This window comes from Sebastes umbrosus, chromosome 8, assembly GCF_015220745.1.
Source record: "Sebastes umbrosus isolate fSebUmb1 chromosome 8, fSebUmb1.pri, whole genome shotgun sequence".
NCBI lineage: Eukaryota > Metazoa > Chordata > Actinopteri > Perciformes > Sebastidae > Sebastes > Sebastes umbrosus.
Window position 1 is genome coordinate 5519984 of NC_051276.1, and position 25066 is coordinate 5545049.

The window sequence follows — 25066 nt, forward strand, 5'->3', positions numbered from 1 at the left end:
TAAGTAACGGAATCCATCTATTCAAGGCACATCTGCCATTTAGTCACATTAAGAAATACTGAATGGCATAAGCAAAGAGTCAGAATGAAGGTATTTGTCTGGTTGTATACTGTATGTAAATGCTGATGCTACGCACAGATGTAAAACAGAGAACATTTACTGGTACTGTTAACTAAAGTTTGCATACACAGAGGAAGTAATGCAAAGTGAAACAGTTATAAACCTAATTTAGACATCTTCACCTTATCTTTGTGCTGGAGAGCAGCAGTGCCAAAACAAGATCAAACTACATTGTACTTACAACATGGCACAGTGTATATTGTGTTGCGAATAAGCCGCAGAATAGAGCTCAGATTAGAGTGAATTGGACCCCAAAGAGAAGTGACATTGTAGAGTATCTTGCAGGCCAGGTTAAATGCCTGCATTAGTCCTGCCTTAACCTTTTAACAGCAATGTTCTCTCTTCAAGGACAAACGTCTGGATTCACTCTGACCACCTGACCGGGTCCCATAGTGTAAAGTGCTAAATGGAAAAGCAAGGCCAGTCTTTTAAAGTCCGTTCACAACATCTAACTGGCAGAGTGGAGAGCTGTATATCCCGACCCAAACCTAATAGTTTTCAGTGGTGTACACTTGATGTTGTTTCCTGTATTCGTTATTTATGGAAACCAATAACCAAACCCAACTAACCCAAACAATTGTCGCTTCTGGCCGGACGTTGGAGCTATGAGGAGGCGATGTGACACATGGAAGTATTGAATTTAACAATGTTGAAGAAGAATGCTGCAATTATCTTGCTGGAGCAACTTGAGAAGCCTCTACGGATGGATCTCTGTCCAAAGAACCAGCTGTGAGTCCATGTGACTTTCATTCATAAGCCTTTGTTGTGGTGGAACTGGACAGGGCGAACCTAAGCAAACCAAATGGAATAAAGCTGTGAAATAAAACTTCCACTATAGTTTGGAGCAAAGAAAACAAACTGCTGATCTCCTTCCTACCCTTTGTCCCACTGCTCTATCTCTAAAGCCCTGAGCGAATATTACAAATTATCCCCTTGTGCAAACACTCCTGATAAATGGAGCTGGGAGGCCAGGCCTTAGGGAGCTAACAAAGCAAACATGACATGGAGCATTGCTCTACATCTCCATCCCCAGTGTGTTTTTACAGGGATGCGAACGCCTGGTCGTCTGGGTCAGATCGATGGCACATCGAGGCCTGCTTAGCAGCATTAACACTGCAGTGAGAGGCAAAATGTCATGAGATCTCCCTCTATGGTTTCTGACGTGCTACTTCACCAAAGAGCAGAGTCAGAGTCCAGTATGTATAAGGCTGTGGCTACACAGACAATACTTAATACTCTAATTGTTGCACTTATCAAACATATAGCCTTGATAGCCAAGGCTTTGACGGTGTAACACAGTAATACTCTCCAAATAAATTCATTCATATCATACTGTATGATCTTAAGACGCTTTGTTATAAGTCAAAGTTTTTCTAATCAGTAAGATTATGGTGTTTGTGAAATGTATGGCTATATTCAAAACCTACTACTACTACTACTAAAACATCATACTACTGACGAAAGCAGTGTGCAGTATACTGTACATACTGCAATGGACATTTGTGTTGTGATATTTTAAGCAAATCATCCGTCAACAGGGAAATAAAATCCTCTTGTCTACAGACTGGTCTCTTGAGAGAACTCCGGCCAGCTCATAGAGTCTGTAAGCGTGACTGCCTGGCTGGCTAGGTAGCGACCCCGGCAGGCGCTAGTTTGCCGTCACAGCAGTTTGTGGAGCTTCTCAACTCCGAAAACTTTGGAGCAAATTTTCGATTCGGCATCAATTTTCATAAAAACTGCCAATATTCGCAATCTATATAGTTAATTTCTTGCCTTAAAAATTCTCAGAAGTGAATTTATTGGTGAAATAGCAACAAAAAATGTAAAAGAAAACTGTAAATTTTGAATTTGTTTGCATACTGCATACTACAACTACATTTTGGCCAAATCAGTCAGTACTGCTAGTATAGTATGTGGATTCAAATACAGCCTATGAGTTTTATTAGATAACAATTTTCCCAATTTTCAATTGTCAGTCAACTAGCTCGATACTACAATTGGATGTACTCAGGTTGAAAAACACACTTTTGCATAGTGAAATCATTTTAAAATTGAGTTACTAATATACACTCTAAAGGATTTGTTTAATTTGGGACACTGGATTTACTCTTGTAGGCCTACCAAACAGGTTACAAAGACAGTAGATGTGATAGTGATCATTTAATCATAGTCCTGTTCATGATTACGGTTAACCTCTATCTTGATCTATCTTCCAGGCATCTACTGGTGTAAACAGCAAGACCAACTGACGCCATAAAAACAATGGGCTCTATCAATAAAGTCTGGTCTGTTCCAGTCTAGTGTGATCTTGTCTGGTCTGGCATGATCCTGCATGGTTTGATGGACTTTGACCTTGTCTTATCTGGTTTGTACTGGATTCCCACAAGAGATAATGCAGATGGCATCATGTAGGAGGTGGCCAAGAACAATGCCAACCCAGACAAGCACCAAATAAAACAAATTCCAGAGCTGTTATATCTGATGTCTAATGGCACGGGGAAATCATTTTAACTGCATCTCTTTGGTCCACAGTTCACAGAATAATGACAATAGCTGTGATAGATAACTACAGATGTCAACCGCATTTTCAAAGTCGGTGTAGGTCTGCAGGATATCACATAAACATCACTTAAATGTCATCATGGTCACTGAGCTTTGAGTCCTCAATTTAACAAACAATTCATACGTGGGACCAGTTTATATCTGGTGTCTCTTTCTTATAAATCCATGCCTAGCGTGCTTCACTCATCTGGCCTGGGTTGACTTTCTGGTGTGGCATGTGATGAGTGACAGCGTGGGGCCAGCCAATGTCAACTCCATAAGATAACAATAACAGTAGTATAACAGCGGTTCAGAGGGTGAGGAAGGATACATCATACCTGTAAGCTGAGGAGAAAGAGGCTTTTCCAAGCTTATAGAGGCTTCTGTAGGCTTACAGCTGGCATCCCAGTGCTTTCTTTTTACAGTACTACCACTGGTAAGTCAACAGTTAACAGAAAAAAACAAACAGCAAGGTAGAGTAAATCTTTAACAATGCATACTAATATGCAATCTAAACATAAAAACCCACACAACTGGTGATGGTTCTGCTAATAGTCCAGATCTTTCAGATATGGCAGCAGCCACTCAGGGAATTTCCGTGTTTACTGACCAGCTTTTTCTGGTATGTAAAAAAAATGAAAATTCATGACAGGCATGCTTTGTTTTACCAAAAACAGTTCCTGGGTATCTGTTCTATCACACGCTATCTCTTCATCACCTGCTATGCCTTCTGATGGTGAAAGGCATCGTGTTATCTTGACTGCTGTTCCATTTGTATTACGACCATAATTATCTGCATGTATCTGATACGCATTGTAATCAGCTTCATCTGGGTGACAGGCATTTCTTTTTCCTCTCTCGTGATTTAACACGTTAAACAAGAAAAGCGACTCCTACCCTGCACAATGGCAAAAACACGAGCTTGCATTGTCAGTTACAGAGGCAAAGGAAGACCACGTATTATGAAATTAATAGCACTAAAAAAATAACTATAATTTAACTGGTGCAAGTAATAAATGTGAGTCAATGTTATTTTAGGACCAGCACATGGCAGGAGGGGACTTTTGCATAGGGGTGTAAATCACAAGTTTCATCACGATACAATATTATATTGATTCTTTGGACAACAATATGATATTTGATTAGGGGTGTCAGGATATTTTGATTCTGAATTGGAAATCGATTGAAATTAGCTTCTGATTTCGACCATTGAAATTAAAAGCAGAATTGGCAATTCTCCCAGTATTTTTTTTTCTCTATGCCCCAACCTACTTGCTTACGTCCGAAGTAAAAAAAAAAAGATAACACTTCAAAGTCGAACAGCGGATCTTACCGGTAGTCTGCAGCTCAAAGACAACACAGCGAATCTTACTGTTAGTCTGCTGCTCAAAGACGACACAGCGGATCTTACCGGTAGTCTGCAGCTCAAAGACAACACAGCGAATCTTACTGTTAGTCTGCTGCTCAAAGACGACACAGCGGATCTTACCGGTAGTCTGCAGCTCAAAGACAACACAGCGAATCTTACTGTTAGTCTGCTGCTCAAAGACGACACAGCGGATCTTACCGGTAGTCTGCAGCTCAAAGACAACACAGCGAATCTTACTGTTAGTCTGCTGCTCAAAGACGACACAGCGGATCTTACCGGTAGTCTGCAGCTCAAAGACAACACAGCGAATCTTACTGTTAGTCTGCTGCTCAAAGACGACACAGCGGATCTTACCGGTAGTCTGCTGTTCAAAGACGACACAGCGGATCTTACCGGTGTTCTGCAGCTCAAAGATGACACAGTGGATCTTACCGGTAGTCTGCTACTCAAAGACAACACAGTGGATCTTACTGGTAGTCTGCAGCTCAAGGACGACACAGCGGATCTTACCGGTAGCCTCCAACGAATCGTGGATTTGGAGAATTGTGACACGCCTATTTTGATGATATCACCAAGTCTGCCCCGATACGATTCGACTCAACTTGAGTCAACTTGATCACTGAATCGATATATCGACCAAGATCGATGTATCATTACACCCCTACTTCTGCATGGAAAAAAGCCTGCATACAGGCATAGTGTGAAACAAAGTGAAAACACCTGCTGTTGTGGTTCTGGTGGTAATCCAATAGCAGATGTAAGTCATGGGGCCTTTGCATCAGAAGGAAAGGCGAGCTCCCCAGAGCTTCCAGGCTCCTAAATAACGTAACACACTTTTGCTTTAGTCGAAACAGCAGCTAAGGGTACACATAAATCGTGAGAGCACAGCTACATCAGCACTTAGGTCATTTTGACGGCCCCTTTCATCGTGCCATGCGCCACCCCTCTAATAAAATGAGGAAAGGCTGCTGATGCTGTGGCACACTTGCACTTTTGAACACAAGCATCCTCACACATATGCATATTTATTTCTGTGTGGGTACATACAATACATGCATGTGCAAAGGTGCACATGCATGTACACTACTTACAAATCACATACATCAAAAGCACACACACAAACACACACACACACATGCAGCCAATATCCCAAGTCAGGCATCTGGAAAATATCTCAGCTTGTGAAAGGCCTGTATAAGGGCAGCTGCAGTCCAACTGTGTAGGCATGTCAGGGAGACTGAAGAACAGCAGGGAGCCAGAAGGATGAGGTGAGGGGTGTAGCGAGCATAGCGCCATGTTGAAAGAAATCAGTACTACCTGGGGAGAGAGAGCTGGTACATTATGTCCTACCACTTAGCTTTCATGCTGTTATTTTTGTAGCATTTATTGCCTCTGGCACTGAGCTCTTATGGATGCTGTGTTAACTGACTTGTTAGATGCTAAACACTGTATTTAATTTAGAGATGATGCTGAAATCGTAATCTTGATTTTTTACAAACGAGGAAATAAACAGGAACAGAAAGCCATTCATCAGTAATAAACAAACCAATACTGAGGCTTTGTAGTTTGAGCAAATTTAAAAAATGGACTGAGCTCCAAACATATTCCATGTTTTATGGAGCATAGTCGAAGCTGTGCAATGCATTAGGAAGCTGCAGGCCTGCAGACGATATTAGAGAGGCTTAACAACCTCCAAATGGCATTTAATAGTTATTACTACACGTCAAGACAAAAAAAGGAAAACGACAAACAAAACAAACCAAAAAAAAAACGAGCACAGCACCATGGATCATAATCTACACCATTTAGACAGCAAAGACATCTGATTTAAAACGGGTATTACGGATGTCATGCACATCAACCTTAAGACATCCTCACTGAAAAGAGGTTGAGGATTACATTATCACTTTTATGATGCTTCCAATGCTATCACTAAATCATGGCAGTTTCAGTGCCATTCTAAACCTGGAGGAGGGATGCCACCTGAAGGGATGATGGTGCTCAAACACGTCCTCACTCAGCAAGGAGAAGGCAAAAATGGCTTCCAGAACTGAACATGTCACATAGAGGAATAGTGACATGTAACATACCAGGTCAGTTTATCCTTCTAATTGCAATTGTGATATGATTTGCAATATTAGAGGAAATGGTAATTTTTGTGATTATTATTATTCTCATTTTCATTGAAAAACATATTATGGTGATTATGGTGTGTTTTATGCTGGGATCTGTACCAAACAGAGATGTTTTCATAAGTCTGTGGAATATGATGTGTAGGCCGGAACATCTCTGCAGCATGACAATATTGAATTCAAAGTGGTATTTTGATATTTTGATACAATTTTGATTAATTGTGCAGCCCTAGAACCTATTCTGCTTCATGACAGAGCTCAATAATGATACCACCGATGAAGGTAAAAAGGGCCTGCTGCAGCTTGTATATCAGACCTTCTACTGTAGCAAATGATTGCCCCAGAGAGGGTGTGGGGTGTAGGTGGGGTCTATCTTTTGAAATGACTGATGTCTGGGGGACGCAAGGTGTCAAGGGGGACTTTGGTAAATGGCAGCATGTGGCAAGGTCGCCTCTCCATTTGTCTGCCAGTGGGATGGCAAAGGGCCGTTGCGTAGCGGGGCTATAGCTCTGTGACTGCCTGACAACCTCCTGCGGCCCTGCAAGCAATGGGGGCCCTCCATCTTGTGTCACCATGGGGATGTCTAGGACTGGCGTGGTGCAGAGCAAAGTGCCCTCCCCTCCCTTTCAGTGCCTCTGTGCACCTCCCGGAAGCATCCATCACAGCGTTCCCCAGTGGGGCGTGGGTAACGGATCGACTTTCCTCTGGAGCGCTAATCAATCCGACTCTCGCTGCCTCTCCCTGGGAACATTTATGGCCTGCCATAAAGCAGGCCTTTGGGGCATTACGGCACCCAGTAATCCTGCTAAGTGAGCAATATTTCCCATCTCTGGGGCTGCAGTTAGGCGGGCTTGGGCCATAAATAGCAGAGTTAATCTGTGGCCGTGACTTCTCGGCCAACCCTCAGTAGTCACAACCCCACTGGGGCCAGGTGGGAGCCACCCGGCGGCCAAGGTAAAACAACTCGTGAGACGAAACGATGAGATGGCCTTCTCCAGTGAAGGAAGTGTTGGATCGCTGCTTTTCCCTTTTTCCCCTACCACTCTGTAGTCTGCTCTGGTGGAAAGAGCCACAGAGGGAGCAAGCATCTATCACGGAGGATACAGGGCCCAGTTAGAACTGATGCACCACTGTAGTTCTCTCTATTAGCCAGCAAGTTCATAAAGTATCTATGAAGAAAACAGTTTGTCACTGTGCACTCCAAACACCATTCATTACAGAGCCTGGAGTTCACAAGTAGCTACCAACAACAAAATGCATTAACATAAAGCAGAGAATAGCAGAGCTGGACGAGGCCATATGCATGCTGATCAACTGACCTGTCTCTGAACATACAGTTATAATAACTTTATGAGATGTGAAGTGAAAACCAATGACCAGAAACCCAACATGAATGTTAAAAATAAGCCACAAAAGGAAAACACTAAAGCCAAGAATGCGGCTGTATTCTTTCAGACTTCCTGCCAAGGTCAGCGGGTTCTCCTCAAAGGGGAGCCACTTCCCCATTTTATGCCCAGCTGAGTTAAAACGGATATGTCGATGTGCTAGTATTTCATCAGAACATCTTAAAACGGGCCGTTTTCTCTCAGGGCACCGGTGGGAGTTCCATATAGTAAAACATGGAAGATAGAAGGCAAAGCTAGCCTTAGGTTGTGCGTTGCCAGAGGGCTACATCAACCACCTCCCCTTCACCGATAACCACTGCTGCTAGGGTTGATCCCATTTCATTTTATTTTATTCCGCCCATCATGCATCAAAATGTCTCCCTGAGGTACCCCGGCTTTGAGCAGAGGCCTCCGTCTCTTTTTTGCTGGAAGGCCAAGTCTCTGCATCACACCACGGGTGCAGGAGTCAAGGTCTTCAACCCTCGGCCCTCAGCAGCCCTGCTCGGCTCAGCCAACCCCCCAGGCTGCCTGCTTGTCAGTCAGAAAAGCTTGCTGACTTTTTTAGTCTTTGGTTCAGGTCAGAAACCCGACGTTGTTTTCCCATTCAGAGCGAGGCAGAAACATGACAGGTGTCCATGGAAACAACATTTGTGCAGATGTTTCCAGTTCTTTGAAGATTTCAGAGTTTTTTTTTAAACATGTAAGGTCAGTTTTCACCGTGCTGCCGTACATCTTGGGCGGAAAAGGGAGGATCGGAGCATGGTTTAATCAAACAGAGGACAAAATATGTATCTGTTTATCAGATTTAACATCAAGCTGAAGCAGTGCTATAATGTATTAGACACAAGGAAAGACGGATTAAACAATGTTGTTTTATATAAGACAGTTCAGCAGAAAAGACGAAGGAAATAGAAAATACTCAATCTAATTCAATGCATTAAGTATGGCAGCGATCATACATCTAAAATACAACGTCAAAGAACCTAAGGCAACTGCAGCCTTTTGAGAAGCATGATATGGAAATAATCATACCTCACATTTTTTGTTGACTGGGGTCTTTCCTGTACATACTTCACTTCAAACAGTGAACACATGTTTTGAATACAGGCCAATTAATCAAACCTTCAAAAGAATTTAAGACTGTCTTGCACTTTCAAGACCATCTTTCATCACTTATTATTTTTCCAGGAAATCCAACTCCTGCCTTGTCAAACTGTGATCCCGCCGAGTGTGAGGCATAGACTCTGAAAGACTCTGACATGTTCTTTGATTCCTCCATTTGCTGTTCTTCATCTTATCTTCTCATGTCATATTTATAGTAGCAGCCAGCACACAGCCATTTGTGGTTAACCTCTGCTGATGAATCTTGTCAAGAGTATTGTTCTTCTCTCTCCGCCCTCGCCTTTGAAGCGATGGAGGCCTCCTCTCTGTTTTAGACCTGGGCACCGTCCAAGAGGGCTCTGTCGGAGCTCTGGTTAGCCCAGCTCCAGCTCACTGGGTTTCTGGGGTGGTGATGGGGGCCCTGAGTGATACTGGAGTACCACAAGTCACTGCTGTTGTTGCAGCCGATGGTCCTGGCCAAGCCTGAGTAATGCTCTGGGGCTCCCAAATCATTTCCACTTGGAGCAGGAATGAACCCCAGCTACGATTGGATTCATATGGTCTGGATGGCTGACAAAAAAAAAACTCTCATCATCTGGATGTATAGCAGCTCCCCCATCAGGCAGAGGACTCTCTTGCTCTTTGTATTTATGACCAATAAAAGCTCACTAACTGATGTAATCAAAGACCATGGACACAGAGGCTGCACTGTAGGTGAAACAGAAGATTGGACTGTTCCCCTGAAGAGATGTTATCACTGTAAGGCTCAGTAAGCATGAACCTGTGATCCACTCCTACCCTGCGAGCAGGGATTTCAACTCCCTTACAGCTAAAAGAGGAATAAGGAGCATTAACTTTGTACAAGGGACTACGCCGCCGAGGGGGAACTGGAAAGGAGGAGGGAGAAGGATGATATTCTTAGCACTGACAGTGCTGCTGCACTCATAAAACCTTTGCTTTATCTCTCCCAACAATCAGTCTAATTATGTTCATTGGAGGAGTCCAATTAATCCTCCATTGTCAGCCGGTGGCTAAGTGTTTCTCTACCCCTCACACTGCCACACACAGTCACAGTGGAATCTGCAATTAACACTACCCAAATTTATTTAGCGCCACTTGCCTCAGCTTCTGACTCCCTCCAATTATGCCTAATCAATTCCACCAGGAGGTGGCGGGGGAGCGGGGCACTGGGGAGGTCACTGTCATTTGCTGCGACAAACCCCTGTGCGCCACCCAAAGGCCAGACGTGTCAGTGATGTTGTCATGTGGCAAGACATGCAAGCGATACTCGCTGAATAGCTAACTAATACCCCAGCTGCCCCTGCCCGTGGTGCCTCCTCTTGCTCCATTGTTGGTGATAATTGAAAAACTTGCGATATGGACTAAAGGTGGCAGCACTTGGCTTTCAAAACCCTCCGGACAAACATGCCAGGACCTGGCCTGGCCTGGCCTGGCCTCGTCTCCAGGCTGCTAATTAAATGACCACAGAATAACTGAACTATAAGGACTGTAACCAGTCACTAGTGCCCGGCTGATGAAAATAGTCCTGTCTATTCTATTAAATAAGCTGTTCTAAGTGCACAGTGGATACAAGTAATGGCTCCACACGAGCAGGAAATCAGACAACATTTTGCAGAATTACCAAAAGTATTGCAAGGAGAAAAAATATCAATGGAAATGTTCACTGTTAAGTGCATAACTATAACCTGACCCTGTCAGATGGTTTGCCATCTGGAAAAGCGGCAGGCACTTTCAAAAAATACTTGGCAGGTGATTGGATGAACCATCTGTCAATCAAGGCAAAAACATCGCCTTCAGTGCCATTCTTTGCTCTTCTTCTGAAGAAATACTGATATAACTGATGCTATTGCAGCTACGCTAACCTCTTCAGGAGCCGCCATTGTTGTTTAGACCAAACTGTCGCCTCTCTGTGTCGTGTCACGCTGTGGTCTCACACGCTTAAGCCATGCCCGTAGTTGCAGAAGCTCCTCACAAGATGCTGATTGATCCGTACTCTGGCTTGCCGGACATAAAACGCATTACTTGCAGCCTGCCAAGATGGATTTTCGTGTGACATTTGATTCCGCAATTCTTGCGTGATCTTGTGACATTGCTAGAATCCAGGGGCCGTGCAAGATTAGCATGACTATGTTTGGAGAATAAATCGTATAAAATTGGAAATCACCTAGCATTTGGTTCAATCAAAAAACGTTTTGAAGGCACGCCTTGTGCTCTTCTTGGTGGCTAAAGATACATTTCTCTTTACAACACCTGCTACATTAAAAGTTCTCACTGTTTCAACCTAAATACTGTGCCTGTTGCAGAAAATATACTGTACACACTTTGTTACCCAGCAAAATATATAACCATAAAGCCAAATGTCGTATTGCACTGAACTCCAACCTTGCACTTTACTGCAGCCTTAAAATGACCAAAGTTGAACTGTCTAAAATGTAGTATTTGTTGCAAAGCTGTAATATTGGACTGGATCTGACAGTTATCCTGTGGGGTAGATACATGACATGTGCTTCTGCATATTTGCAGCATGTGGTGTAATATATACAGTATCTGTATGCGCATGTGAAATCTGTATGTATGTATACAGGCATGTGCACAAGCATATGCATATCTTTGCAGTATGTCAATGTATGAAATTTAACATGCTCACTCATGCTAACATTTCCACATTGTGTGTATGCGTAAATTCACTGCCCATGGCTCACAGGCAGGTTGGCCTCCCAGCGCTGTCAAACCAAAGCCCCGCAGTGGGCACAGACACTAGAAAGGTAAGCCCACTGACTGGAATAACCATGTTACAAACCCGCCGTAAAACGCCACTAATATTTAATGCCTTGCTGTCAGGTCTGAAGGGCACAGGCACATGGAGGGACTGTGCAGCCAAGTGTGCGTTCCTCTGCAAGGCTCACTGCATCTGACTGTGAGCGGAAAAAAAATCAGAACAAGGGTGTGTGCCTGCGTGTTTTTTGTGTGTGTGTGTGCGCGCTTCTAGCTGACAAATAAAAGAAAAAAAACAAGCTTTATTTGCCTTACTAACTGAACTTTTTTAGCTCCCAGCATTAATATTTTCGCTGATCCGTGTCAGCTGCAGACACACCGCAATGCTTCCTCACCGCAGAACAGCCGGTGGCAAGTCCCTTACTAATCCACGGGGTGTATCAGGTGATGGAGGCATCACCGGACCTGATAACATCGCAATGTCTCTGGCAGGATCAGGTTGAAGAGGCACCTAGTGGGTGAGGCCAGGCTAATGGCAGCGGATATCAGATCATGGCCTGTCACTGTATAAACCCTGGGCTTGTGTAATCCTCCGATAATAGACACATTTAGAACCAAGGACGCCGGTGAAACTGTCAACATGCCAGCCATTGTGAATCTAATGAAAATCAATGTCAGAGGTGACATGTGTGCATGCGGCGTCTGTGTTTCTGTGTGTATGTATGTGAGACAGATATTTACTGTGTGCATCTGTGTGTGTGTGTGTGTGTGTGTGTGCATCCATATCTATATGTATGTGTGTATCTGCATTTGGTAAAGCATGTAAGTCTGTGTGTATGTGCATTATATGTGTGCAAGTCATATGAGGATGTTTGAGTGTGTGTGTCTATGGGTGTTGGGAGGGTCTGGCACTAAGAATAGCATTCTCCTTTTGACCCAAGTGCCTGGCTGTGTTAATTCTCCAGTGTAGCGTATTACTTTCACACCGACAGCAGTTTAAGTACAGAGCCCCCTGCACCAGTGCAGTCCAAACACAGGCACCTTGGGATGCCGTCCACTTAAAACAAGCAGTGGGAGCGCATTAACATTTCAAGGTATTATTTCAAACGTGGGGGGAAATTGCTGCTGAATATTTCATGCGCGCCAGTACGAGTCGTATGTATCCCTCTGTGGCTGCGGCGGTGGCAGAGGTCGGGGGGTTGGCGGTTCGGTGGGGGGGGGCTGCCGGTGAAGACGAGACCTGTGGGAGCCAACCTGGGCATTCAAAGCGAGTCTGGTGATACAGTCCTGCGCTACGTCAGTGTCAGAGGGGACTCCGCTTTGAAGAGCAATTATACTACCATTACCGGCTCATTAATTAAACTGAGAGCGACCAGGCTAATTCAGCCCTGTGACCCTGCAGAACGTGCTCGCAGCTCGCCGCACCGCTCAGATATTATCCAATCAGTATTGCAACGACGCACCGCTAATTGGTGATGTTGTTATGTCTGCGGCTCGGTGTCACGGCTTGAGTCTGGCCTTTGACTTCAATCACATGTCACGCCTTCCAATTACTCCCTGATGTTTCCCACTGTGTGCTATGTAATTAAGTGAAAATGCATAAAATGATTTTGAAAGACTCTTTTCAGTCTTATTCTGAGTCATTTGGTTCGGAAAGTAAGTCTACCAAACAGAAGTTTCATTTCAAAATGAATAACCTAGCCTTTGAAATATTTACATCTGTGCCTACACACATGAACTGACATTTGTTACTACTGAGATTACATAAGTGAACACAAGTCCTCAGCTATCTTACACAAACTGGAATATCTTAGAGACACTAAATGCTGATAAGTTGTATAATACTAATTGTGCTCCCCTACTGTGAACCTGTGACTTCAGACTGAACATACCGGGCACTTCACGCCCGTATGAACTGAGAGTCCCACCCATTGGGCCATCTCCGCCCCTCAGGGCCCGGGCTACCGGGAACCCTGACCCTCTTCCCTCCGAGGGGTCAACCGCAAAAACCACACCCCCATCTGGATCCAGCTCCTCAGGGACTGCTAGGGGGCGTGTCAACCCCCAGTCTGCCACTTCAACCCCCGCCTCAGGGTGTACATGCTCTATTGTGCAAAAGCAATCACTCTTACCCCCCTTCCCCCACCCCACCTCCCCTTTCTTTGTTTTGCAAATGGCCTCTCCCACATCATTTTACATACACACTCCAACCACCGAGCTCTGGGGACTGTCCAGGAAGTAATTGTGGCTTTTGTGCGTGTGGTCCCCCCCCCCCCACCCTCACACCCCTTCTTCCTCAAAGGAGCCGCGCCCCCTTGTCAGCTGTCATCATATAACTGCCTGCAGACCCAGGGGCCTAATGACAGGATCTATAGTACATGAAAACACAATTATAGCCCTTGGTTCAATTGCTACTGTGTGAATGGCCTTTAAAAGAGGAAAAATGGAACCAAACACATGCTGCCTGCTCAGACGCATATAAGTCTGAACAATATCCCCTAAATCACAACCCATTAAAACACACAGTGTCATTCTAAGTCTGAACATTTTAAACACACCCTGTTTAAGCAGCTCTCTCCTTACATTGGTGATATGCTAATTATAGGACGTGCTCGACGCAAGGAGATTTCTGACTGATACATTTGACCTTGTGTAGCGGCGCTACTTGCTGTTTTAATGAGCTCATATGAGCGACGGCGCTGGCATATACAACCCACACATGAGCCTCTGTGTTCCGGCGGCATTTCATTATCTCTGACGATGTTGTTTTCACGGCAATATTTTGAAGCCACATTAAGCATCCATTACAAGACGCTGCAGGAAACATGTTGATGGAACCTGCAAAAGATCCACCGCCTGGGCACAATATTGCAAGCCCTGATGTACTTCACATTAGGCAGTCAAAATGGCAGAAGAGGAGAGGAGAGGCCTGCCACCATCTTTTTCAAATGGGAACAGTGACCCCCAATGGACGATGCGATGCAATCTAGCAAAGGGTTAACACAGCGTCATCCACCACCTCCTCATGTGTGAGGGTGCAATAACTCTCTGATGCAGCAGGGGTCAGTGTTGTATCACGGCAAAAACTGAACACAGCGAGAAAGAGGAGGAAAGCTGTGGCTGCAAAGATCACATCTGTCTCAGTGACACCACTAATCCCATTTAAGCCGTCTGAGTTAATGTCCAGCTTTGCTAGTCGCCAGCCCCCGCCCCCCCCTTCCCAGGCACAGGGCTATGAAAACAGGGGCAGGGGCCTCGGCAGATCCCATTAATGTAGTGACCATAATGGGCTAAAGTGGCAAAGATGACACTTAGACACTTAAATGTTCAGACGCCGCCAAGTAGGCAAGCACTTCATCACAGCCACTTATACAGACACATACACAATAATCTATACACACAAATAACACTGCACACACAGAAGTATGTATGTGTACGCACACGCAGGAGAACACACAAACCCCATCGGAGCAGCACATAAACGAGATGCACTACACGTTGGAAGACACATGCGACAACACGTTCTTCAAGCCAAGAAGCAACAATTAAATGGAATCTAATTAAATAGGTGCTAATTGAAGCGCTAATTAACTAAAACAAATTGATACAACTGTGACAGGGAGAGAATGAGGCATTTGTAAATGGCGGTGGAGAACAATACGAGTAGCAGCCGACTGCAGGAACACATCAGGATACAGCCTGGCCTCTTATTGTCTTACCCCCTCTCAGGCCTGTCAAAACACACAGGCCTCCAAACAAAAGACCTCTCACAACTACAGGAGGCTTCTCTTTTCAGTAGAGGCTCAGGACTGCCACCCACTTCCATTCTAGCTAACAAACACCAGATCCCTACGTCCTCAAAGCCTCCCATGTAATACAGCACCGCTCACAGGACGGCTGCCAGCCTCCGGACACAGAGGTAGCCAGGGAACCTGACCCCTCACAGTGCCGAGTTACACTCCTGTTTCTACGGTTTTATTGAAGGCTGCTAGCATTATTTTGTACTGAGGCTATAATTTTGAAGAATTCAGTCTCTTCCCTCATCTATATTTTCCTCAGCGAAACAGCCGAGACACTAATAACACATTAAATTCACACAGATAAAATTTGTGACTCACCATGTCTATTTAATGCTTGGATGGAACACTGGGGCAGATTGTTTCTGAATTATTTTCCGTTGTCGTAAATGTCCCATTGCAAAAGTGATTCAACACACCTCATGAATAGGGAAGGTGTATTGTTAGGATTTTATTGATACTACTACTACTACTCTTTTCAATACTCCTTATCGGTTCGGTTCCAACACTCTTGCCAGTTCTTTTTCATTACTGAATAATTGCTTTTTAATATAATATATCAAAAAGAATAAATTCAGAATTGGATTTGGATTTACTTATGATTCTAAATATAACTAAATGTTTCTAGAGCAGTAGTAGAGCTAGAACAGTAATGTATACTATATAAACGCAATAATATCTTACTGGAAACTAATCTAAAATGTCAATAAAATAAATAATATTCCTGAGTGAAGTTGATAAAGAATGAAGAACACAGACATCAGTCAGTATCAGTAATTCCTCCTGTCCTCTGTAATCCCTCTGATGATGTGAATCACTGCCTGCAGGTACCGCTACAGCTGGTTGAGGGAGGAGGGGCTGCTTTGTTTCAGCCAGCAGATAAGTTAGTTTACATGAATTTTAAGATGCGTGGCAAATTAAGATAAACAGTTAGACTACATATAGACCGCTTTTGTTTTAACTTGTTTGCAACAATTCACTATCAATGCACCATGCTTGTGTAAACATAACAGCGGTGGATGAGAGACTGCAGCCGGAGCTGATGAAATATTGTTTTTCTACACGTTTACATCATGTTTATGCTTGTTGAACAGGTGTATTGATAAAGTATTGGCTTTTTACTCGCGAAGGTTTTATTGCACTTACAGTAGCAAGCGTAGTTGTAGTAGTTATCTTCACTTCACCTGGTTTATTTCCCTGTCTCCACCGCCGCCTCTCTGCTCAGCTATTTGCTGACATCGCTCCATGTGTGCTTGTGTGTGTGTGTGGTTAGAGGAGCTCAGCCCCGACACAGATAGCGAAGGAGATTCGCGCTGCAGTGTGATAATGAATTACACCAAAACGTTAAAAAGTACAGATAAAAGAACCAATGACATCAGACACCTGTTGCCCCTTTGGTGTTTCCAGAGAAGGTTTCTCTGGTACACAGGAAGTGCTGCCATGGCTGAGTAAACAAGGAAAAAAGAGCACCATCTACAGAACATTTATTAAAAAAAATATACAAGGAAAATGATGTCATGTTAACTAAACACATTGCGTAAATGACAAGCAATCTTTTAAAAAACACCACAGCACTAAAGACCAAGAACTACTAACAAAGAGACTAAGATCTCGCATTGTAAAAATGTAAAAATGATCAAATTAAAACGTTGGTGCACTTTTTATCAGGAAGAATCATATCGTAGGTGGGTGACACTAGCAATCTGATATCTCATTTGTATTCACTAAAAGGCCAATATTGTCTGACTTCTGCACATCGGTCTGATGTGACTTTAAAGGCGGCACAGTCTGAGTCTAGGCTGAGCGACCTCATTTCTAACACTGTTCTCTGTTTCCCTGAACGGTGGTGTTCAGAGGCGTCAGAGCGCTTCAAATGACACCTCGAGTAAGAGGTAGATTTAGAAAGGGCTCTTTGTTGAAAGCGATTGTGATGCAGGTGTACAACCTGCACACACACACACACACACACACAAAGCTATGGCTTTATAACCTACTGTTTCTGATGTTCCTTCCTGTTTCCATCTGTTTAAGACCTTTGCGATTAGCTTGTTTGATGAAAGCATTACACAATAAACCTGACTTCACCTGAGCTCAGACTCTGATGCTCTACTTTGCAGAAAGCTTTTGCAGGAGGAGGAATCCGACCCCAGACGCCTGAGATTTCCTGGAGCACACATTTCTGAATTGCTCCCTGACCATTACTGTAATATAAACCACAATGATACTGTAAATCATAAAGCACGAGGTGTAATAAAGTGGCTCTCCCTGCTGTCTGTTCTAGTTAAACATCTACCAGGGGCAATACATCTGTTGCTATAGCTACAGATTCTCCGGTAGATGCAAAGCCGGAATATGATGTTTGCCTGGGAGGTCCCGTTTTAATAAATTACGCACAAAAAGAAAACAATCACAACTAGACAGCTCGCAAAGCGCAGAGAAATAACGTCCAGACAAATGTATTACGGGGCTAACACTCAACACCCCAACTCCAAAACCTAATGATTGCGCCGAAAAAAAATTCTGCACTGCGATGTAACAGCAAAATCAAGAAATGCTGTAAAATAATGCTCTTACCCTATACAGTAATATCAGATAACACACAGTACTTTATATCCAGGAGGAGTTTCTCCTTGCCTGTGTTACCTAGTCCAATCCCAGCATGCACCAGCCCCAGCTCCAGCAGAGCATGGCTTTAGATCCCTGCTAATTTAATGTTGCCAGACCTAATTGTCCCCAGAGTGGTTGCTCTGAAGTAGCCCTGCTGTATCTCAATGACTATGGCTTGTTAAAAATGATGGGACGTGTGTGTGTGTATGTGTGAGTGAACCTACAGTACAGCAACCCGGCCAAGCACCTTACATGGCCTGACATTAATCACTGTGCACTGTCCCATGCAATATTCACCTGGCTAAGCACAGCAGGCGCAGAGGTTGTCTGGCTTTGTCATTCGCTTCCCTTTATTTCCACTTCTATTTCAGTCTCTCTCTGTCTCTCTACCCATCTCTCTCTCTCCTAGTCTAAAGGGCTGGGAGGCTGCGGCTGTAGCCGTGGGGAGTGGAGAGGTGATTGATATTGAGGAGAAATCCTGAGATTGCTAAACATTCCTGGAGGTTGCACTTTAACTAACTGACAGAGTAATTTTACTGGTATTCCTATTGGATTCTGGTTTATTGGGATTTCTCCTGTAGGTCACATTTATCACATCTTGCCCTTGGATTATAAAGGGATCTCGTAAACTGGGAATCCACCAAAAGTTCCTGGGTCTACTTTTCAAGGAACTAAAAGGTTCCTCTAGCTCACTGTTGTCTGTGTTTCCATCGACCTTTGAAGATTAGGCAAATTAGTCCGCTGACGTATCAAAAAGTAACATCACATGGGACGAGGGCTGCTGCTGCTTGCAGAGGTAAATACACTCTGCAGCCTGCAGTTCAGTGTGGCCGCCTGTTTCATCTAAAATACACACTGGAAAAAATGTTAGGTTTTGTCTCAGTGCGAATATAATCACTGCTGCAAAGCCTATATTTACTGATGCACATTGGATGTAATGAATGAAATGCAGAGGAAAATGAAACTAAGAGCGTCTGTTTCCACAGTAAATCATCTGTTGAGTGTTTGAAGGTTATTTATTCATGCTTTAGAACGTTAATGCTGTGAAACAATAACTTTTCTTTCTCTCATTCACAGCACCGCCACAGTACATCTCTCTCTCTTCTACCGCTCTCTCTCTCTTTTTTTTTAAAATGAGTCGGGAAGACAACAGCAGAGCCTAACTTTACTTTCAATGTTATCAAAGAAAGAGAAATGCTCTCCCCTCGTCCCAAAATGGCCCTAAATAGATAGAGTGCTTCCTTGTTATATGAATGAAGCGGTGGAGTTGAAGCAGTGGCGCTGTGTGTGTGTTTCACCAATCAGCGACGGTCATCCCTGCAAACTCCCGCCCGAAAGTTCCGGTACTTTTAGAAAGTACTACCCCCACGATCAGGGCCTCTATGGGGCTAAAAAGGTCCCGTAAAATGTCCCCAGAACTTAATTTAGACCCTGGTCCCAGCAGTTGAAGCGCATTGAGTTCCTCAAAAGGTTCTTAGTTCTGGGGGAAAGTTCCTGTGGTATTAACAGGGCTATAGTGTGCAATCTGTCCATCTATGGAGCCGGTATCCATTCTGACAGACCAGTCATAACTTAACAGGAATATCTGACACCTCTGAGTTTACCAACTCTCCAAATCTCATCATCTGGGGCCAGTTCAGATTGGAAACCAGTTCAACTCCAAACTGTCCCCTGGGACTGGAGCAGCGCATATAAAATCTGCTCTCCCTCCCACCTCTATTTCAACACCAGTGGGACTGTTCCCTCGTCCTTTCCCAGCCTTCCCCCCGGCATCCAGGGCAAAGTCAACACCACCAGCCCCAGTGGAAACCCACTGGGACGAGTTTGGCTCCTCACACTAAATCCACTGTGGTCAGGCCGTCTGCTGAGCAAAAATAGACGGCATTTAGGAAACTTGACAACACACAGAGAGAAAGGTACGCGCTCCCAGACACTTATTCATGTAGGGAAAGGGAAGGGAGAATAAAAGTCTACTGACCTTTTTACAAAAAAAATCCAAAAAGTTTCAATTCTTTACATATCATCTATGGGAAGTCTTTACCTTGAATTGACTCTAACTAACCATGATCAATATCAGTGACTCAGACATTGCTTCACTTGGATTTTTGGTTTTCAAAAATGATGTGCTGTCATTCCAACATTTATTATGGTGATATATAACCTCTGCACGAAACATTGTCTGATCTCTGCTCTAATTAGCTGGCTTCACTACTTCAAAGTTTCTTATTTATGACATTCCCATGCTACCATGGTAGATGCTGCTGTGCTGGAGGCTCATCAAATGTTCTTGTAATTCCTTGGTCAGCAATTGAAGTTAATGAAGTCATAAATCACTCATTTTCAACATTCCTAATTTGTAGTTTTACTGTATATTTAAAGTGGTTCAATCCAGAATAAGAAGTCTTTTAAAAAAGTGGCCTTTTACTTGAGTCATGGTTGAACCACAGTAGAAAAACAAGGTTTTTGTGAATATAGTCAGGATAAGGTGGTGGCTGGTTCAAACCTTGGTACAGCTGGGAAGTAGTTTAGTAAGTAAATAATACTCATCCTTTCATCAACCACTGCTATTGTGGTGCCCTGCAGCAAGGCACTAAAGTGGTTTAATGCGATATATAACTATATGCGCAGAAAAAAAGATTGCATAATCTATAGCCATTCCATTAATTAAAACCAAAAATGATTAAAATGTTTTCTAAAATGTATTGAACATAATACTGAAATGAAAGCAGATGCTCATATTCCATCTGATTTCTGAAATTCGTAGGCAAGGCAACTAAAATCTCCAGGGAATTTCTAATGTCAGCAATCACTTTATCAGAGTGTGTGTGTATTATTTTTTAAATAATCAGATACCTAATTTTTGGAATGAAACTCTTTATATTGTCATTTATCTCTCTCTTGCACAGGTGCATGTGTGTTCATCTGCTAACTGGTCTTTGATGTGGTAAAGACGATTATGATGTGATCGTGCATACATGTTCATGTTACAAGCAGCTGACTAATTGATCTGTCAAGGTCTATTACGAGTCACGCTCCTCCACTCGTCTCAGTCTTTCTGCTCTGCACACACATGCGCACACTCTCGCATGTGATAGACACCTCTGCAGCGCGCCTCATTATCCACTCATCTAATAATGCTCTTTGTTAAATTGCAGTGTTAACCTGAGTAACAGGAGTAAAGGCCTTTTCTATCACGTTACCACTTACAATCTTTCCAACCCCATAATTACATCAAGGATGTCACAATTTAGGGCTGATCTCATTACGAGTGCAACTGTAGATAGTGTTTCAGTTCTTCCATCAACCACAACATTATAAGCAGACAAACGTAAAGTGGGCAAAAGGTGTAAGCCTCGGGAGAATAAGTGGAACAAACATTTCTTTGAGGTGGAGGAAAGCACGTTTCAGTTACAGTAAATGAAACATCTTGTGTCTTGTAGCCAAAATAGAGCTAGGGCTGTCACAATAACCGCAATATTGCAATACCGTGCTATTCACTAGCCAACCGCAGGGGATGGCATGCAACCGCCACAACCGCTGTGTCCACTTTTAAAAAAAAATCGTTTCTGAATTCTTTGCAATGGGAGCGCCGCCTATTTACTATATGCTACAAACGGCAGAAGCGTGATGAGGCGCTGCACGTTTGTTTGTTTTTTTCTGGTCGCCAAGAGTTGAAAAATGTTCAGCTTTAGGTTAAACACTGCGCTCGTTACTGTTACTTTTTTACCCCGCCATCCAATCACAATGGAGGATGGGTGGGACAAATACCACAAAGAATAACCGTCACATCCTACATGTAGGCTACGAGTGCTGAACAACAACAACAATGGAGGAGACATTAATACACATCTACCGGCGGGTCCATCCTCTCTCCCTACGTGCTTCAGCCCTCCCTTCATCCAGAGCAAGTACTCTACCTTTGTGCCGACATTTTTACCTTTTGCGGATATTCCGTATCATAGCAACCAGACGTAACCAAAGCGTCTCAGCTGAAAAAACTGCTGTGACTCGTTTCCCTTCCCTTCTGCGTTCTGCATTTAACAATAAACAAGGATTTAATTTGTTTTAAAACTGTCATCTTTTTCATTTAAAAAGCATCAATACATGTAATAATAGCATAACAGTGAAGCTCATTTTTACAGCAATAAAATCAGGATAAATTAAGAAATTTGCAAAAGAAAATTGCAATAATACCACAGACTGTTGAGACAATCATTATTACTGCAGGGGAAATTCCTTCACCGCGACAGCCCTAGTGATACTGATGATTTCAATATATCCAGCAAAAGCTGACATCTACTGTTTCTGTCAGAACAACACGAAATGGATATTTTTGACTTTAAGTATGTCAACAATACTAAATTGTAGCCCAGCCACTTGCCCTGAATGACTCAGGGGGAGAGGATTCTCCTTGATCTCCAGTTTCAATGGGCTGGAAGCAGGGTTAGCCAGCAGAGATATTGTCTCCTGAGCCGTGCTGCTACCGCTCAGGGTCGCTGCTCCCCGGATAACAACCACTCTGCCGTTATCAGTCATCCTGATCACTCGCCCGTTGCCGCTGCCCCACTGCCGATGGGCAGCAGTGCTCCTGCCGTCTATCGCAGCTCTCAGGCTGCCCCTGAACTATGCTCCAGTGCACTGTTAATGCCCCAGCTAATCAGATCTGTCTCCGGCTGGCTTACTGCTTATAAACACACCTAGATATGAAGAAGGGGGAGGTGATGGTGAAGCAGCTACAGTATGACGGGGGCATGCAGGACGCTGGCTTCATGTTTTCCTAGATGACATTGTTAGTGGGGTGTGTGTGCAGCACAGGGTAAGTCACTGCACTAATGGACAGGGATGGTGATGTGATGTGTATGTGTAGCTAGCTATCAGTGTGTTGCTTGAGCGAGTCAGCGTTATGTGTTATTCATGACCCCCATTTGAAGCTTATTGAAGGTCAAAGTCCTGTTGGTGCTTGCTGGGTATCCTGCAAGCTGCTTGTCTGGTATCTTACTACAGGTAATGACACAACGACATATGTCAGACTGGGGTATTGGTTTATAATACTGCTATGACCTACAATGTTGATCACAAAAGTGTGATATTTATCTGATATTCTTGATTTGATCATGCGTCGCCCTACACGTGTGTGTGTGTGTTTTTGTCTTGTGTTGGTTTTGAAACTGGCTGAATAAAGGAGCTAACTAGGGATGCACCGATTTATCGGCCGAACATCTGTATCGGACGATTTCTGCCTCGTTGACTGCAATTGGCCTATCGGCAAATAAGATGACAGTCACCGATGGCAGCGGCCGATGTTTAGGTGTTGTGTTGTATTCATTTTGTGCCGGCTAAATGTTGTGTTGTTAGCTGCTGATGTAATTACAATTAATTTATGTTTCACATGTCACATGTTTTTGTTGGGCTAAGTAATACATTTCTCTCATTGAGTAGTTAGTTGTAGTCAGGCTAAGGGGCTTTTAAAGCAGTTATTTTTCACTTTTTTCATAAACTTGTACAATTAAATTTGTGCTCGTTCAAGATATGAAAGAGGGGCTGAATTACTTTAACAGTGAAGACAGTTCAGTTATTTTTTTTATAATGAAGATGTCTTTGTTTCCCAGGCACCAAAGTGGGAATAAATAACAACAAAATAAACAATAAAACATTGGTATCGGCCAAGCTTTTATTTTACAAGTCGTTATCGGCTCATGATTTTGCAATCGGTGCATCCCTAGAGCTAACTTACTCTCTTTAGTTGAGTTTCATCAGCCAGCTGATAATGAACGATCCTTTAAGGGCTTATTAACCCATTTAAAATAATTTTTCTCTGAATTAATCTGAATTTCAGTGGTGAGTTTCTTGATGCTCCTTGCCAAAAATCTAAATAAAATGAAACTGATTTTTGTTTAATTTTTGGCACATGTAAATAACTGGTACAAGCTGTGGGATCCAATTCAAACGACATCAGTACTGGCCTTCAAAAACGTCTCCAAACAACATGTGTGACTGTTGGAGAGACAGCTCTTGACCAGAGTGAGACTGAGAGGAGAAGAAGAAAACAGTCCTTTGACCTTGTGCACATTCACAGTGTCTTGCACATACATGTGATGCCCGACCATCCTGGCGGGTCTTCTAATTAGATCAAGTGCTGCCCCCCACTGCCTCCCTGTGTCAAACTCTGCTCTGACACCGCAGCTCCTGTCCTCCGGCGAGCTTCTGGCACCCCGGGGTGCCTCGAGGAGACCAACACATCACCGCGCCTGAGGATCATAGTGAGTGACATACACTAGGGACAGCTCCTCTGACAGGAAAGACAGCTAAACAGAAAGAAATATGGATGGAGAAAGCTAAGCTGGACACTTGGAGAGGAGGGCAGCCTGAAGGACAAAGTAGAAAATGCTCCGAGTGCACTTGAGCTGACCGTTGTGGTGGAGAGCATTCCAAAAGTATACACACCTAGAAGTGCCTTCTATCAATATGATCTGCCATAGGCCAGATGGCTGCTCTGTGCTGCCCTTCTCTCACAGTTACAACAGTCTTTATTTATGTGTGCACATCCACCTGCTTAGTGTTTGTTGGATAAAGGGCTCTACTGTATGCCCTCTTGGATGTACGTAACAGTAAATGTGTACAGCAAAGAGAACTGTGAATACTAAACAACCACACGTAGCCATCTGCACTGTTGCCAAGGACGTTTTATGTGGCAAATCAAATCCACAAAGGGCTCCTCATCGAAGCCCCGTCCATCTGGAAGCAAATGTGTGCATGGGATTCCATCTATCAGTAACACTTAGAGAGCACCAAAACATCACAGGGGTTGAGAATAAAGTAAGAATAGATATCTCTGTCTATTGCTCTCTCCTAAGCTCTTAGCTGTTATACTCCAAGCACTTGCAACATAGTCACTCCAGACTCACAAAAATAAAATGAAGCTTTGAAGTGAAACTTTTACTGCTGCTCTGATCGTTGTAAATCGCTCTGGATAACAGAGTAACCATTCCTTGAAATGCACTTGACCCAGAGAGACTGGACTCAGCAGCAGTGAATCTATCAACACCTCCATCCCAGAACACAATAACCCAAGGAAATGTGCCTGTATTTTAAAGGACAAATGGGAATGAAAACAATAATCTGTAAGACCCTCAGTGGATGTTGTTCTGGTCATGTTGTAATGTGCCTTTGCTTGCCACACAGGCACAAATTCCTATTTGGCAACAATTGATGCAATTACAAGACTGTTTAGGGACCCCAATATGTAGAAATATTCAAACATATCATTTTAGAATAGGC

The 25066-nt window shown here is 43.5% G+C and overlaps 1 protein-coding gene and 1 long non-coding RNA gene across 15 annotated transcripts in view; one reads left to right on the forward strand and one right to left on the reverse strand.

The window, feature by feature from the left end:
- fbrsl1 (fibrosin-like 1) overlaps positions 1-25066 on the reverse strand; it is a 337336-nt gene that overhangs the window by 204270 nt on the left and 108000 nt on the right. The gene's annotated exons all lie outside the window — the stretch shown is intronic.
- On the forward strand, positions 9230-11680 carry LOC119492829. The gene is made up of 2 exons (XR_005207861.1): positions 9230-11434; positions 11511-11680. It is a non-coding gene; the product is annotated as an uncharacterized LOC119492829 (long non-coding RNA).